The following is an 18,626-nucleotide window of genomic DNA, read 5'->3' on the forward strand; positions in this document are numbered from 1 at the left end:
ATGATCAGATTTAGCACCAACATAACACTTGAACTCAATAAAAGACTACAAATACAAATTAAAAAATCATCTTAGAGGATATGCTTCTCAGTGTCATCTTAGATGATATATTAAAGGCATTAAGTCTGATAATAAATGGTCAAAAGATAGATCTAAAAAATACATCTATGTGCACACCTACTACACTGAGATTCATTTTTTGAGAAGGTAGCAATTCTTTACTTTTGTACAATCATTCCATTTCAATTCATTGAAAATTGTAGAGTTTTCAATATATTCCTACTGCTTAATCAAGAAGAGAAAGATGAAATCAACCTAACACTCTACCTCAGAAAATCTCAAAAGAAGATAATATCATGAAATATTTTGAGAATATATGGTAATTTGAATCTATAAGAAAGGCTATGTACAGTGGGAGCACAGCTACTATTACACAATCCAGACATGATTTGGTAATAATATTTGAATGGCACCTGGAGAATATTAGAGAGAGTTGATAATTAAAGTGGGAAAAATGTGTGTTGGGTGAATCCACATATATCCCTAGTAATAGGATAGGCTGAGATTGATAAAGATGACACTATTTGAAATAAGGGCTTATGCTTCATTTTCTCTTAAGATATATACTATTAATATGGAATTTGAAAATAAAGATCAACAAAATATATCATTTTATTAGTATAAGAAACATTTCCTCTGAAGTTCATCTTGAGATCTCAGCTAACACCATAATTTTCTTCTGCAACTTCACGTGCCTTTTCTAGCACAAGATCTAACCCAAGAACTTTACCATTGGTATCTTGGCCGTAACATATCTAGGGATGCTGATAATTATGGGGTTTATAGTTACAGATGTTTTTGTATCAGAATTTTGGAGATGACATCAAATTTAAATTAATAATCTACATTCACAGGTTTGGAGAGGGGGCTTCTCCATTTTTACCATCTGCCTGCTGAGTGTTCTCTATGACATACACCTCAGCCCCAGAAGCTCTTGCTTGGCAACGTTCAACCATATATTCTCACATCGGAGCCTGTGGTTTCTTGTTTCCTGTGGGTATGCTGAATAATTATACAGATGCATTACTTTCTAAGGCATTTATTTTAAATATTTGGGATGTTCCAGGAATTCTTATTATAGGGTTCATGTCCTCAGGTCTTTCTAAAATTCAATAAATAGAAAAACCTCTAACTAAAAAATAAATGATGTTATCACTATTAAAATGTGAACATTAATATAAATAAACAATATTTAAATCTCTCAGCCCATATGTATAAGAATTTAGATTACAAAGATCAATTTTTTGGGAGACACAAACTACCAAAATGCATTGTGTCCTTGGTGATCATTGTACTGGGAAGAAATTATTGGTTTCAGCATTGGACTCTCACCAAGCCATGTATTTATTAAGGGTAGGACACTATGTTTTCTTCTGTAACCATGACATGGTATCAATCATATGTAAAAAGAAAATAAAATACAGAAAGAGAAAATGGTTCCCACATAAAAAGAAGGCATTACCAGCATTCTGTAATAGTGCAAAGAATATCCAAAATGTGGCCTCTGTCTACTGGGACATCTACAGAAAGCATGAACTTGTATACTTTCTGGCTGAAAGAAAAAATGTTTTAACCTTTCAAAGAATTGGGCTTTATTACTTGAAATTATAAAAAGTAGCTCTTTATAAAGCAATATTTCTTGCAGGACTGAACATTCAATGTACATTTGCAAGAATATAAAATAGATTCCCAGAGCTATTCAATACAGAAATATTGTTAATACATAAAGCTCAGGAATAGCCCAAATGTCCATCATTTGTTTAGTTCCAACTTTGGTCTATCTACACCATGGAAAGGTAAGATTTTTGCATATGTGGGTTGTTTTCCAGGTTGTTTCATTGAACAATAAATAAGTGCAGACAGGATATACAGGAGCACTCCCTTTTGGGTAAGAAAGGAATTTACCTAATAACTTATTATTGTTATTGACTCCTACCAGAAGAAGAAACAGTAAGAATATATACTAAAAACAATTAAAACAGATGTTCATGAAGGGCAATGGGAAAAGATTAGTGGGGATGGAATAGAGTTGAGTCTTTAACATGGGTTTATATTTGAACCACATAAACAACAACCATGTTGAAAACATAGAATTAAATCAATAACAAAAATCAAGCCCAACAGGTAAGAGTCTGACAACCCAATCATGAACCACATTATTCGCTGACCAAAATCTTTTTGTTTTTCTTTTTTTTAAAGAGAGAGAGAGAGAGAGAGAGAGAGAGAGAGAGAGAGAACTTTGAAAAAAATATATATATAGTTTTCAGGGGACACAACATCTTTATTTTATTTTTAGGTGGTTCTGAGGTTAGAATCCAGTGTCCCACGCTTGCCAGATGAGCATGATACCACTTGAGCCAGATCCTCAGCCCCTAATTAGTTTCCTAAGCTTGCATGATTTCCAGGATCTTTTTCTCCAATGTGAACAATATTTTACCTAAATTTTTTACCACATGCTTGTTGCAATGTAATATTTACTGATCAGTAATTAGCCATAAAGGATCCCAGGATTCATATGCAATGTTTAGTGTCAGTGCAGCAAGGGACAACATGGATTTTATGCTTTCTCCATTAGACTGGAGTTTACAATGGAAGAGGACACTTCTTATCTTGAGTGAGCAGCCTGGTGAATACACAGATACGACTATTAATATGCACTGAAGAATTCTTTCAGAAGCTTGGCTATACACACTTGGGGCAAAATGACCAGTCCTAGACCCTGTGTGAATATGTATTGTAACATTGTGGTAGTTTATCACAAGCCTAGGCAGAAAAAGGTTGGGTCTTGAAGGTTATTCAGTCATGTGGGTAGAGCTATGGAATGGGATTATTGTCCTTTGTTAAAAGAGAGCTGCAAAGAAACTTCTCAATTTATCCTGTGAGGACACACATGGTGCACTTCCTTACTCTCATCAAGCTGCTATAATAATTTATGGTAGACTGGGTGGTTTATAAGCCACAGACACTCATTTTTCACATCGTATAAGATCAAGGCACAAGGCTATTCAATGCTTGTTGAGAAAATTTATAATGGGTAGAAGCTCCTGGCTGTGTCATAATGTGGTGGAAGAAGCCAGCTAGCCTGTTGCACCTGTTCATTAGAGCATTAATTCCACTGATGAAGTCTTCAGCCTCAGAAACTCAACACCTCTCCAAAGACTCACCTTCTAATACCATCACCTTAATGAAGAGAATTTAAACCAAGATACTCAAAGGAACACAAACCTTCATATTACAGCTTTCTATGAAAAAGCAGGATCTCAATAGTCAATAAATCTGTTGGAAAGTTGATCTTAGAAATCTGAGCTTTCAGAAGTACACAAATAAAATTTGTTTTTGCTTGTAAAGTATGTAGTTTCTAGAACTCCCTTAGAGCAGTCCAATCCGACTAGAGTATATTTCAAATGATAATATTGTTCTGCAAACATGAGTGTAAACATGCCTTCTGCTCATGGAGTTCTTATTGCCAGTGAAGAGGGCAGGGATAAAAGTCTCAAAAACAATAGTCCAGTACATGGTCATCAATGGCTCCTGGGGTCATTAAATGTTACCACTACTAGCTGTCAATCTCATTTCACAACTTGGGAACATGAATCACTGAAAAGTAAAAAAAAAATAATAATTATACTTAACTTCACCTGGCCAGTGGGACCAGGTCTGCTCTGACTCTAGATTCTCTGTCCCAACCAGAGCTCAGGGCCAAAATGAATACAAAGGTGCCACATTAATAGAGGACTAATGTAAACCTGGTAAAAGCAGTTTCATGAATGGACAAAAGGGAAAGAATTGTGGGAAGGAACCATATCCTATATCTGACACCTGGAGAATCAGGAGATTTTTACCTTCACATTGATTCCCTTCTCTTGAGAACAAAACTGTACTGAAAACAGACCCCAGAAACAGGTTAGTCATCAATGCAGACAATAAAGGACACTCTGGAAGTTACCAGGCTGTTTGGTGCATGTACAAGCAGTAAGAGCCACAGATCGGAAGACCTCAAATGGTTCACATGAGACCTCATTATTCCTGCATCTTCATTCCCTGGCTCACACAATGGCAGGCTGAGCTTGGAAACTCAAGGTTCTGTGTGCTGGCAGGTGATATACCCAAAAAATAGCATCTGCACATCTTTTCACAAGTATACTCATTCCACTCAGCCATAAACAACAGAGGAATTATATCATTTGTGGGAGATGGAGGAACCTGGAGCACATCAAATTAAATTAAATAAATCAGCTGCAGAAAGTCAATTTTCAAGTGCATTCTCTGATATGTGAAAGGTAAAAAGAAAAATGGAGTGAAAAAAGAAGTGGATCTCGAAAAAATTGGAGAGAGAATAGTTGAGTTTAGATTGATGGAAGAGAGGATAAGAGAGATGATTCAGGCACTGAGAAATGAGACTGATCAATGACGTTATGCCCATACATGTATATATTACAAATAAATATACTAATAAATTAATATAATGTCCTAATGTAAATGACATTTTTGGCACCTGTGACTGAAATTCAGCATGCTTCACAATTGAGCAACATTACTTCACCACTCCTTTTATGTATTTTTTTTTAAATAGGTTTCTGCTAAGTTGTTCAAGGCTTTGCCAACAGACAAAAAGCTGGGTGACCACTTTTTGTCTTTGTAAAAATACAAAGGTCTGTCATCCCCCTGGCTTATGGAGCACTCACTAGGCAACAAGTGCCAACTATTTATGACTTCATTTAATTCTCATCATAGTCTTGAGAAGCAAGTGGCATCATCCCCATCTTTAACATAAATAAATAATAGTGGCGAGAAATTAAAGATCTATTCAGGCTGAGTGAGGTGGCACATGTCTGCAATACCAGCAGATTAGGAGGCTGAGGCAGAAAGATTGTGAGTTCAAAGCCAACCCCAGAAAAACTGAGGTGCTATGCAACTCAGTGAGACACTGTCTGTAAATAAAATACAAAATAGGACTGGGGATGTGACTCAGTGGTCATGAGCCCCTGAGTTCAATCCCAAGTACCAAAGGAAAAGAAATCTATTCAAGCCTTAAAAATATATAAAAGCCAGAATACAAATATACAATATGTATTCAAGACCTTGGTCCATTAACATTTATTTTATACTAATCATAACATCTAGGAACTTCCCTGAAAGCTTAATAAATCAAATGCTTGAGAGTACTCCCCAGAGATTTTTGTTTCACTGTTTGGAGCTAAAGTCCAGGTATCAGGATAATTGACTCTAATGCTCACAATTAGGAATGGAATCACTTTTCTATTAAAAATCAGGGAAGCACAGACAAAGAGATTGGATTCACCTGGTCAATATTGTGTGTCAAGTCGACAGGAAAACCAGGGTATGTGTATATACTTCTGTAGCTCTCCAAAGAGCTCTCTGTGGCTCCAAAGAAAAGAAGACTACACAAAGCTGGAGGCGGAACACAAGCCAAACCCTCTGCCACAACTCACCCCACAATACTCCAATTCTCCTAGACAATAAGTGTGCATATAGGAGACAATTCCAGATGGTACCTTGGTGATCAATGGGCGACATGCAAAGAAATAGGGCACAACCAACTTTAGAAAAGGCAGAGGTGTGGCTGGGCCAGGGTGGGTACTAGTCTAGAGGATAAACTTTTCCAGGGCACATGAAGTCCAGGGCTTCCTACTCCCCAAATGAGCCTTGCCTTATCACACATATGCTTGTTCAACTATTTATGCCCTACTCCTATTTTATATTTCTCTTTCACATGGCTTTGGAGGTCTTGTGCTTTGGCATTTCTTATATTTTTTAATGCATCTTTCAAACTACCACAAAATCAACCATGAGGAATATTACCTGTACAGGTTACAGTTTTATTTTATTACCATTTAGCTCAAGTTCCCAAATCTCTCTGAAATACACATTTTTTAGTTTTTATAATTTTATTATCCCTTTACATATTGACAATGCTTGTGATAAAGCAGTATTCTCTGATTTCAACACTTGGAATATCAGTGACCTGCTTAAACTGATTGTACTTTCTTTTGATTCTCCATCATAAGCCTCCTTTTTATTTTTTTTACAGTATATATAACTTTATGTATAGTACAGAAAAGCCCAAGCTAATATTACATGGTTTCTCTCAGAGAAAGGGCAGGTACCTCCATTAGTGAGTATGAGGGCTCATCACAGCTTCCTTAGTTTGGCCTTCCACCATGGGCTATGACTCAGCTCAATGTTCAATCTTCCTGTGATCTCCTCAGCCTGTGGCCTTCAGCTCATCTTCTTCTTTTAAAATTTTAGATTAATTTTAATATTTTACAAAGACCCTGAATGACAAAAATGCCAGTTTGAAAATGGTGGCATACATAAACAACACTACCCAGAAATCAGGTGCTTCATGTGGGAACAAGCAAGGGAAGAGGAGCCTATCACACATGATAGAGAGAGGATCCTCAGAGCTATAGTGGAACCATTGGAGGATACAGAAATCCCTCACCTCAAAGTTGAGGCATTGTAAGTTGTTTAATGGGTCTGAACTAATCTTATCATACAATCAGAACAATAGCAACTGTGATTGGTACATGATTCCAATTGAGATGCCTTTCCAAATATGTCCAGAAAAATGTTTGGAGACCAGCTATCCCAGGATTGGTGTTATCAACCAAAAAAGAAAGTAAAATTAAGAGACAGCTGACATGTTACACTGGGAAAGCCACAGTTCTGTGTTTTCCAGGGGGATGTTTGTCATCTTTCTATAGACATTAAAATTATAGGCCTGCAGGGAAAAAACTTAAAGATGTCTTTCCTTAAAACATGCAACTCTTGAGGCTATTACCTGCACCACATTCTTCCTGGCCTCATCCATTTGGGTAATTGCCTCTGCATTCTTAGATTCAGAAGTAGTGTGCAGTTGGGTCATGGAAAGGCTGTGGAAGAAGGGAATTTTAGCATATTGCTGAGGTTTCTTGTAGATGAAGAAGAGAGACTTCAGCTCCAACAGTTCAATGCAGCCCAGAAAACTTTGTTCTGTATGATACATTGAGGATATTTTCTTCTAACAATGTTTGCTTTTTAATTCATATCCTCCTAAAATGAGTCATTTTTTAAATAGGGATTGATGATTAATTTTAGTTTCTCATTTGTTCTAAGTTTAATGAGTTCTACTGATACAACTTACATATAGAATGTCATCTAGAAATTTTAAACATTACTTATTTGTATACATATTATAAAAGAAGACATGAGTTTTAACTTGATATTTTATAAACATTTATTTTATTTACATGTGGATCTGAGGATCGAACCCAGGACCTCACACATGCTAGGCTCACGCCACTGAGCCATATCATCATCTGTAATTTAGCATTTTTATTTATAAACTTGCTTCTGTAATATTAATAAATAAAATAGAACTACTATTGATGTGATTTCTATAATTTGAGTAATTATAAGTTTTTAAACTTTTAGAAAAAATGAGATTCTATGTTCAAAACTTCATTTCATAGAGGGCAATATCACAATGCCATAAACTACATATATTTCTTATAAAGTCTTTGGATCCAATTTAACTCAAAGAATTAAAAATTTCCTGACCCTGTACTCTCTCAGTTAGGAAATGTCAAATGAGAGGATCATAATAAAAGTGTTTGGAAGCACACTGAAAATTTTTGAAAATCAAATGAACATACTAGTAATTTCCTAATCCTGGATTAATAATACACAGGAATATAATTTCCAAGTTTAGAGGAGGAATATTGGTGTTGATTAGTTCTTTATGTATTAGTTTTATGTGTATATATATGTGCCTATATACACACATATGTCTTTTCCAATTTCTATTACAATGGAACTGTCTGACTCTAACTTTTCTTAAAGGAACATTTAGGTCAGAGGAATCTCATCCTACCCTGTCACTGTATTTCAATTTCTGATATTTTCACAAACTCAGGTTATTTTTTAGTTGTTTTTTTTTACTTGTTTGCTTGATTCTTTACATGAACAAGTAATTGTGAACCTGTCTCCTTCTCTGGTCACTGAAACACAAAGAACAAGATGACACAGAAAAGCCAAAGTTGTGGGGAAGAAAAGCAGGAGTTGAATTTTACATAACGACATCAATCAGAGAGACAGACTGCCCTTTAGGAATCCATGGGTTTCCTAGTAATGAAAGCTTGGCATCTGTGAAAAAGCACTCTCTGGCTTTTTATTTCTTTACTTTAAGATTAAACAGATGTTAACTTTATGAACCATATAAATTTATTGACCATCAACTATGTGAAAAATTTAAGGCTAAACTCTTGGATGAAGAGTTCTTTAAGCCACTGTGCATTTTCTAGTTTTCATGGTAATTGCTCTCTAATTTAGAAACTGTGAAGAACAAGAATTTCTAGACAATTTTATAATTAGAAAGAGGCATATAATTTCAAACTACTCATATAAGCATATATTACATTAATACATCTGAATAAATGAAGCATGTGAGATCACAAAACAAAAACATGGTCCTAAAACTCCCCACACAGTTATGAAAAGTGCTGTAATGACAAAGCAAAATAATTGTCTTTTGGGTCCAAAGCATGAGGTTTCAAAGTCCTGTAGCTAATAAATATCTATACCCTCTTTATTTCAAATTTATTGCTGTGCATGCATTATCATAATTTGTTTGAAGGATCATGTGTTGATCTAGTGTTTCATTCCAAACAACTCTCTTAAAAGTACTAAGAATTTTTTTCTAATATCCATCACTAATAGTATTAGTACCATAGTTATATGGTGATTTTTGAGCCTAAAGGAGAAGTTTACTTAAAATTTAAAAATTATGTGTCACTGAAAAGGTAGAAGATATACTATATTAAAGCTGGCTTTATTGTCTAGGAAATAGAAATATCAAAGGAATTATTTCCAGGTATTTGGTCATTTTTGATGTACTGATCTCTGTATAATAAATAAAATTTAATTATATTTGCAGATTTATGGAACTATGCTTCAAATTAAATGTTCCTTGAGAAAGAATATTAGTGTTTTTAGCTTCTACATCTATGTCTAGAAAATTTACACAATATCATTAAAATTATATGTTTCCTGTAGAAATGCTATTCACTGTATTGTATTTGGAGGAGATTAATGGATTTGGTATTTTTGCTTCAAATATGTTTTGTCAAAAAAAAACAGAACATGGTTATAAAGATTTTTTTTATATTATATTATCAATTTATGGTGACGTTTTTATTCTCTTTCAAGCACAACTATATATAAAAAAATAGTGATTCTTTTTTTTTGGTGTCATGTTATGTTCCAAAATTCTTATCTTTTGTGAAACAAAATGATAATTTTGTAGTGCAGAATTACATCCTTATAAAGCCTATTTTATTTCCTCCAATTTTAATCATGGATCTAAATTCATATTAAAATGTATTGAACATTTTTGACTGTGTATTATAAACCCATAAACTAAGCTAACTATTTTACTTAGAGACCTGGATCTTCAAATATACAATTCTATTTTACCCACAATTAATTAAAGTAACAGTAAAATAGAAGCATAAAATGAGATAAACATTCACAATGAAAAGAGGAGGTGATCTCCAGTGACAAAAGACTTCAAAGAACTTCTGGAAAACAGAAAGTATGGAATCAGATGAAGGATGCATTTGAGTTCTAATTAGGGCTCCCAAGGAGGGAGATTAAGACCATGACTAGGCATTTTGGAAGTCTCCAAGATAGGGTGCTTCAGATCAGCACAATGGAAATAAAGGGAAGGAAGCTTGCTTGGGTGCACAGAATCTGGGTTTGTAGTCTTATCTCAAAGGAGGATTTTGCTTACTCCAAATGAAATTTTGGAGTTGTCTTGCACTCTCATATTGGGTCCTAATTGAGACATAGAGTGTGATTTACATGAGTCTCAAACAGTCTTGAGTGTTGGAAGCCTTGAATGGTCATAGCCAGAAAAACTCTCTTCTACTGATGAAAATATTTTGAAAAGACCACTTTCAGCAATTGTCTGGGAAATGAATTCTTCTGTCCTTATGGTGCCATAAAGCACAGTTCCCTATAGTGACACCACAAAAATTCGCTTTTCAGTCAAAGTTCTGTACTTAGTTTATGGTACTGGTGACAGTCTGTTCCTGAAAGAAAAAAAAAACTTATAAAAAGGAAAACAGGGCAATTAATTACAGTTTTGACAGCTGTGTAGACTGAATGTCAAATTAATGTCATCTTGTGTTTTTTCTGCTCTTCTTTTTAGATCCCCTAAATGGACTTTTTTTGGTCTCTACAACTTAGCTGATTGAGTGAAACTCATACATATGTCCAAATCAATTGAGCCTCCTCACCATGATTTTCTTAAGACACAACTATTTCACTGGTCTTTTTACAATTCCTGTATGGAAAGTGAGTACTAAAAAGAAGAGAATTGGATCATCTGTTTTCAAATTGAATCATCTGAGTTTTTATCTCCATTGCAACATGGAATCAATGTCCTTCTGATAAGGAGAGTGAATTGACCTAGCTAGGAATGTACTTTCTCCTCTTGCTTTCTGTTTTTTTTTTAGTACATAGAATTTTGAGTCCTCAGGTACAGTTTAAATTTTAGTTCGAATCTTGTTAGACATCCTGGTGGAATAGTGTCCTCTTAAATAATTAGGATTTCTAAAACTAGAGGATGCGGAAGCATGGTGTAAGAAAATGTAATTGCCAAGTGGGTTAATGGGAGTGATAGATAATGAAGAATCTTCAACTTTGACAGTCTAGCTCCTGGACCTATGTAGTCTATCTCTTGGTAGCACAAACTGATATAATGTTATGTAATTTAAGAAGTATAAGCAGCATCATCACCTGTTCCAGAATTCTACCAGGCCAGTACCTTTTTATTTATTTATTTTTTGTAGGTGAAAATACAGTGAATAACATGGTCATAGACCCATATAATATCTTTGTTTTTTCGTTAACTGTGGTCTCATTCACTTTTATGCATGGTCCCTTGGCACTTTATTAATGGTGCGTGCTTAGGATTTATTGTCCCTAAAAGCAAAATGTAAAAAAAAAAAAAAAAAAAAAGTTTGGGTTTTTCTGGTTAAAATTATTTCTTCATTAAAAGAGGTCCACTTGTTGATTTATGATGAGAGAATGATGAAAAGAATGATGCTGTCACAAGTACATAGAAATAGACCTCTCTTCCTAACTGGCTGGATATTTGTAAGAAGTATTTGATAGATAAAATGCAGTGACTGGAAACCACTATGGTACTCAGTCCTCAATGATCCTGTGCATCATCAGAGGCTGGATAAATAAAACTAGCGAAGTCAAGTTGTCAAGTTGGTTGTCTTGTACAATGTCCATGATATATTTGCTTTGGTATTTGATAGCATGAAATCTCATGATATTTACACTGCATTATCTCTTTCAGAGATCCATCCTGATTACTGTACCCCCAAAATTTTATAGTCTTCAAAAGTTCCTTCTAGACTCTTGAAAAGTCTTAATTTCTTCCTATAAGTTTATGTACCTTCTTAGCTGAGGTAACATTTTTTACAGTGTAATTAAGGATGAAGTGTGCTGCCAAGTATTCTTCTCTTTAGAAAGAGATTTTTCCACTTTTCATTTTTCAAGGCAAACCCTGAAAGATACTGTACAATGATGCTATTTTATTTCCATTTACCTCTAAATGAAGCTAACTCATATTTATTTCTAGTAACATTTTGTTAAAAGTTGGCCAATTTCTTCTTCTATATGATTTATAAAGGGACCTTGTCCCAAAGAAGGGAATGAATAGGTGTTGTAGCAATTCTTTGCTCTGAAATTTATTGGGGTTTTCTGAAAAAAGTGTAACTTCATGATTATCTTCTTGATTAGTTATTTGCCTAGTTATGGTCACACTTGTAGAGTGTGAAATGCAAAGGATGATAAAGAGTAAAAAAAGTAGAAGCTATACATTTATTATGCTTTTGTAACTGAAGAGTTTTGTGAAGTACTTTATGACTTGCATAACTCTCTACCTTCCATTTAAAGTCATAAGATAAAATTCATCTTTATTTTTTGTGTTTCACAAATAAACTTCTAAAAATAAAATTTACACCTATTTTTCCTAATCCTGTTCATGATTTTTCCATTTTCTTGATTATATGAAATTTTCATAACTCATACTAACTTGATAATCTGTGTCATTTCCTGGCTTACAAACAATTATTGATTTTTGTCTCTTTTTATTTATAGTTGGCCTCCAGTGACTAAGAGGAGGACTCCTTCCTGTCTGCTCCTCCCAGGCCTGCTCCAGCCTCTCAGCTTCCCAGACCCTCATGCAATTGGTTGTAAATTCTTCCAGAAGCTTTTTTACTGTCTAATTTTCAGAACTAAAAATAAAAAATAAAATAAAAACTTAAAAAAAACGTTAAAATGCAAAATGTGGAGGGAGAAAGCAGTATATATATATATATATATATATATATATATATATATATATATATATATATATATATATTTGCAATTAGGCTTTTTTAAAATTTTGAAAATATTTTTCTTTTTTTAATGTGGGTCAGCCACTGATATTTCATCAAAATATAACAGTTTCTTTGTTGAGTTCAGGTAACCAAGGAATAGCCACACCCTCAGAACAAAATAAAACACACACATACAAAAAAAAAAAAGAAAAAAAAACAGAATCATCTTTAACCTAACGTTTTATAAAATGTCTCAGATCCTCGTAACTTGCACACAAGCTTCTGTGTTCAGTTGAATTGTAACTGCTTTTTGTATTTGGAGAGAGTGTGACCACTGAACTTGAAACCTTTTATTCTGAGTGTCTTGGTGGTTTTTGGTGAGATTAAGTAGGTGACAGGGTGAAGAGAAAGTGGGGAGCTCTTCGCATTTATAACATGAGTTTTTCTCCACAGTCTACTCTCAGCTGCCAGACCTCAAGTTTTTCTTACACTGGTATACTTTAACTATTTTTTTTCCCCCTTTACCAATAATTTTTAACAGCAGTTTATCAAACTACACTTATTAAGAACAATTCTAAAAGTAAAGTTATAGTTCACCTCACCAGTATACACTTATTACTTATGGTTTCACTCACCTGCTATGCCTGTTTTTAGTGTCTGAAAAACATAGATATTATTTTCCATATTTTATCCAGTTTCTTACATGTATATACTGGAAAGAAAATCTGGTCTGGAAATATTCCATTTTGATTGAATGCTATATTCAAGAAAATAATATTTAAACATGCTAAACATATCTACAGAATTTCTCAAGAAGCTATGCTTTAACCAAATAGAATATCCTTAAAAAAAAACTATGGTCAGCTTCAATAAAGCAAGAATAGAACCCAAGTATTTATCATTAATGATAGATTATAGATTATACATACATAATAACCACAAGATTTAAAGAAAAAATCGTATTCAACCTGGAATTCTAAACTGAAGCAGACAGTCAATTAATGAAAAATAATAATAGATTTTCATTAATGATAAAATTCTAAAAAAGCAATTTTCTGTGCCTCATTTCAAAGAGAGTTACTCAATATAGAAAAAAATAAAACAAAAAGAGCACAGTTTGTGGACAGAAATAGTGGTTCTAATTACAGAGCTCAAGAAAGTTATGCTGATTCTGCAGTAGACCTTGAAAATAGTTTTATTAGCTTACCTCAGTCATACCTTTAAAATGATGCTTTAATAGAAATATTAGCTAGTAAGTAATCAAATGATTGAATACAGCAAAAGTTAGAAAATTCTAGTGATCTATTTTTCATACCTCACACACAAAAAAAATGAGTATTGGAAAATACAGGAAAAACAAAGTGATAAAAAAGAAAGCAAAAACCCACTAAACAAATAATGGAAAGTCAAGTTCTGCATATGAAACACAGTGAAATGTGCACTCTTTGTAACATTTGATGAGATAGAAGAAAGTAGTACTGATTGTTCTTGATGGTAAGAACATCCCTCCATGAGCAGCATTCATGTCCTGATATTGGATGTTAGAAAGGCTAATAAATTAGAGAAAGAAAGCATTCTTACTTCTTGTGTGTGTTTTGTGATGAAATCTTTTTTAAAGTCAAATTTGTGGAAATGCTTACTGGTTTTTAACCTTCATAAATTTTCTGTAAACAATGAATGCAACACATAATTATTTTTAAAAGGGAATAACTAACTGACGAAGCATGAACACAGGTACTTGTAACTATTGAAAAATAGAGTGGGGTGTGGTGGTGTGTACAGATGCTGATACTCAGAAATAATAAAGTTTCCAATGTAGATTAAGCAAGAAATCACAGAATGCATATCATTCTGATTTCATAAATGATAATCAATTAAACACTAAAGCCTTTTAATATTTCATTCATTAGTCCTGAAAAGAAAGAAGTGGCCCCATAAGCTAAATTGGTTTTCTTCGCTCTCTAATTGCCATTGGAAAAAATAATGGGAACACCTAATACATTGTGAAGGGTCTTCTATGTATATATTTCAAGATTATGGTCAATATCAGACAACTAGTAGTATGTATGGCTAAATTTATTGCGTTTTAGAACTTTACATAGTTGCAGATAGAGTGGAGGATGCTGATTTGGGTCTAAATTTTAGAAACTACTGTTTTATATGGTACTGGGGATTGAAACCAGGGGTGTTTTATCATTCATATATATTCACAATTCTTCAATATTTTATTTTGAGAACTGGTCTCTTTTAGTAACCAAGGGTGGTCTTGAAGTTGCGATTCTTCAAGGCCTCAGCCTCTATGATTTTTCAGATTACAGGTATGTACCACCACATCAGGCCAGGACACTACCTATTAATTTTTACATGCATCTAATAATCAAAACTATTTAAAATATTCCTGCCTTTTCTTTTATTTAAAATATTCAATACTAACTTTCTGACATTGTTGGAGAGCATCTTCTCCTTCCCTCCTCCCACTCTGCCTGGGGCACTCACAGAAAGAAACCAGAAAAACTGTTCTGAAAATATACTAAAATTCACTCTACAGTCATTCATTTCTAAACAGAACAAAAAACAAACAAACAATTATACTGAAGCCAGAGACAGTGGAACAGGCCTGTCATCACCAACAACTTTGGAGGCTGAGGCAGTAGGACTGCAAATTGGAGGCCAGCCTCAGAATCTCAGTGAGAGTCTGTCTCTAAATAAAATATAAAAAAGGCTGGGGATGGGGCTCAAGAGTTCAATGTCCCTGGGTTCCATTCCTGGTACCAAAAAAAATAAAAAAAAATGCAGACTTCTTGTGCTCATGCTGGACATACCTGGAAATGGATGATTACAGCAAAGACAAAGATGGAGGCAATGAGATTCCTGAGATAGAGGAGATTCTGGTGCGAGAAAACCTCTCTAAGGGCTTGGACTTTGTCTGTGTTCATGGCCCAGAGATGGAACACTACAAGATGGCAACCTCCAATTCCATGTCTGTTGGCAGAGGAGGACACAAACGTGAAGGGAAGAACAAAGGGCTGGACTCCGCTGGGTCTTGGGCCTCCTCCTGGCCAAAGCAGAGGCAGGAGAACAGAATTAGCCAGGAGACTCAGCCAGGAGACTCACGGACCAACAGTCACAGGGTCAGAATCTGGATTTTTTGGCACCAAGGATGGAACCCAGGGGCCCTCAGTCACTGAGCCCCACTCCCAGCCTATTTGTATTTCATTCACTGACAGCATCTCACTGAGTTGCTGAGGCCTTGCTGTTGCTGAGGCTGACCTCCAAGTTGATATCCTCCTACCTCAGCCTCAGCAACAGGCAGAAAGGGGCCTGGCCTGAGGAAAAGGCAACAGACCAGCCAGGGACACTGCAGCACAGGGCACCAATGTCTGAGCACTTCAGAAATGGCATGAGACTGACTTTAGAACAAGAACACAGTGGGAAATACTGTCACCATGGCCCCTGCGGCCCAGATCAGTGCTTCACTAAACGTGGCATCTGTGGGCAGAGTGGCTAACAGCTGGGGACTCAGATGTCCCAGTCTCTCCCTGGGACTGCATTTTCCTGTCACCCCAGAGTTGGCACATTGACTCATGTCACCTTCTGGATGTCCACTCAGATGGGCCATTTGTCCTGTAGACCACATGGACAGGATATCTGTGACAGAAACGCTGTCCTAGCTTTCCCTGGCCCCCTGGCATACCCATGGTGGTCTTTTACAGCCCCTCTCCCTGCCACCTGTGGCTGTGTAGGACAACCGCTGATGTTTCTATGGTAAAGAATCTGGAGACATGAAACCTTGAGCATTTTGTAAAGGAGGAAGTTCAGCAATCTCAGTAGGAGAGAGTAGGGACTTGTCCTGGCTCCTCTTGCCACCAATGACCTCTCTGAATCCCTGCACTTGCTCCGCTGAGCCATAAGTGGACCCTCAAACAGACCAACTCATCTCTGCCCCAGGGCCTTTGCACCCGCCAGGTTCTCTAGATGGACCTGTATCACTCTTCCCCAGTCACCCCATCTTCCTTCTCTGCTCTATTATGACCCCGGGGCCCTGGGATGACCCTGACGCTCACTCACCTTACGTTCTATCCCTTTGTATTATTAGCACCCACAGAAGCGCCTAGTGCTTAACAGCACCTTACTGACAAATGTCTGGAATGAAAGGTGGGTGACATCAATGGCAGGGTGTGGGCCTTAGAAGCTTTCTGAATGTTTAACATGGTCATTTCTTGCAAATCACTACCCTCTGATCTCTAGGAAATGGGTTGTTTCATGCACTAGTGTTATGGGGGCAAGAGCCATGTGACATCTGTACTGTCCACCTCCCTCCCAGCCTGGACTGTCCCAAACCTCAGGGAAGAAGGACCAACTGCACTCTCCACTCTAGGGGCCCTTCCACACCCCACTTTACAGGTCACAAGCTGACCCGTGGTGGCACTCCTGCTAACAGGAAAGCCTTTCAGCTGAAAGCTACCTGAGCCTGCTCCACCATCCTCTTGCCCGTCCTGGGCCTGTCCCCGTGGCTCCACCATTTTGGCTCCTTACAACACCACTAAAAGCCCCCCAGGTAAGATCTCTGCCCCAACGAGGTACCAGAGGTGGCCAAGGCAGCCACCTCCATGTCTCAGTTGTCTGTGGCCTTCATCTCTCCCTAAGTCCTAAGGCCCTCACTCTGATGTCACACTGGCTGACTCAGGCTGAATGGCTTTGCCACCTTGCCAGACATTTTCTCAGCCTGTCTCCAAGGGACAGCAAATCATTCCTTCAAAACTGTCCCCTCACTCACCATCCTGCTCCAGAGCAAAGTGGTCCTCTGGCTGGCTGCCACGGCCCAAGCCTTCGCTGACTGGTCCCCTATGGTCACCACTGCTCCCACTCTTTTTGAAGGCAGCCCGCCGCCAAAGCCAGGAGATCTTGGCAGACTCCTTAACTCCTACCCAGTTTCATCGCCACATCCACAGCTGGGGCCCAGCTGCTTTGCCCCCAGATCCTCAATTCAACTTAGATTTTCTGAAATTCTAGGAAGAGTCTCGTGTCACCTTTGCCTACTCTTCTGTAAGTGTCGCCGACACTCCTACCTGGGGTCCAGTCTTTCCCATGGGATCTCTCAGGCACCCTGCAGGGACTCATCTGCAGTTTCCTCAATTTGATGTCATGGCACTGAAAGCCAAGAACCAGCTCCACAGTCAATTCCAAAAAAACACAAAAAATGCACACAAATATTTTCCATGAGAGACTTCCCAGCAAAAATCAGATTCAGGGATCAGAGGCCAAAAGAAAAAGAAAAGAAAAAAAAGTCAATTTCCCTCTTCTAAGAAGTCTCACATGTTTTTCAATTTTTATTTTATTAAGATTTTTAAGCCAGGTGTCGTGGTGCATGCCTGCAATCCCAGTGGCTCTGGAGGCTAAGGCAGGAGGATTGCAAATTGGAGGCTAACATCAACCAAATTGGGGCTCTAAGCAACTCAGCGAGACCCTGTCTCTGAATAAAATACAAAAGAGGGTTGGGGACGGGGCTCAGGGGTTAACTGTCCCTGAGTTCAATCCCAAGTGCCTTCCTCCCCAAAATGGCAATACTGTGGGTTGAACCCAGGAACAGTCATTCTACCCATGACTGTTTTGAGACAGGGTCTCACTTGTTTGCTAAGGCTGTCCTTGAACTTGTAATCATCGAACTAACTGCTCCTTGCCTGAAAAAGTGGTTTGGTGTAGAAATTTCATTTTTAGAATCTTATTCGCTAAGAACAACTGCTAAAATATGTGCAGATGATTGCCCAAGGATATTCACTTCCGTGCTAACTGTGACTGAGAAAGGACTGAAATGTCCACCAGAAGACAATAGACTAAAATCAACACTTCTTTATCTTTTCAGTGCAGGTTCCTGCTAAGAAATTTGAGGCAGGATTACTCTGTGGCATGCTAGCTGTCCTTGAAATATGCTTATAAGACATGAAAGTTTAGATATCATTTTGATTGTAAGTGTTGTTGTTGTAATTATTATTATTATTATTATTATTATTATTATTATTATTATTATTATTATCATTTGGTACTAGGGATTTAACCCAGGACCACTTAACCCCTGAGCCCTGTCCCCAGCTCCTATTATATTTTATTTAGAGACAGGGCCTCACTAAGTTGCTGAGGCTGGCCTCCAGCTTGTGATCCTCC

Source organism: Callospermophilus lateralis, unplaced genomic scaffold (assembly GCF_048772815.1).
Source record: "Callospermophilus lateralis isolate mCalLat2 unplaced genomic scaffold, mCalLat2.hap1 Scaffold_258, whole genome shotgun sequence".
In the NCBI taxonomy this organism is placed as follows: domain Eukaryota; kingdom Metazoa; phylum Chordata; class Mammalia; order Rodentia; family Sciuridae; genus Callospermophilus; species Callospermophilus lateralis.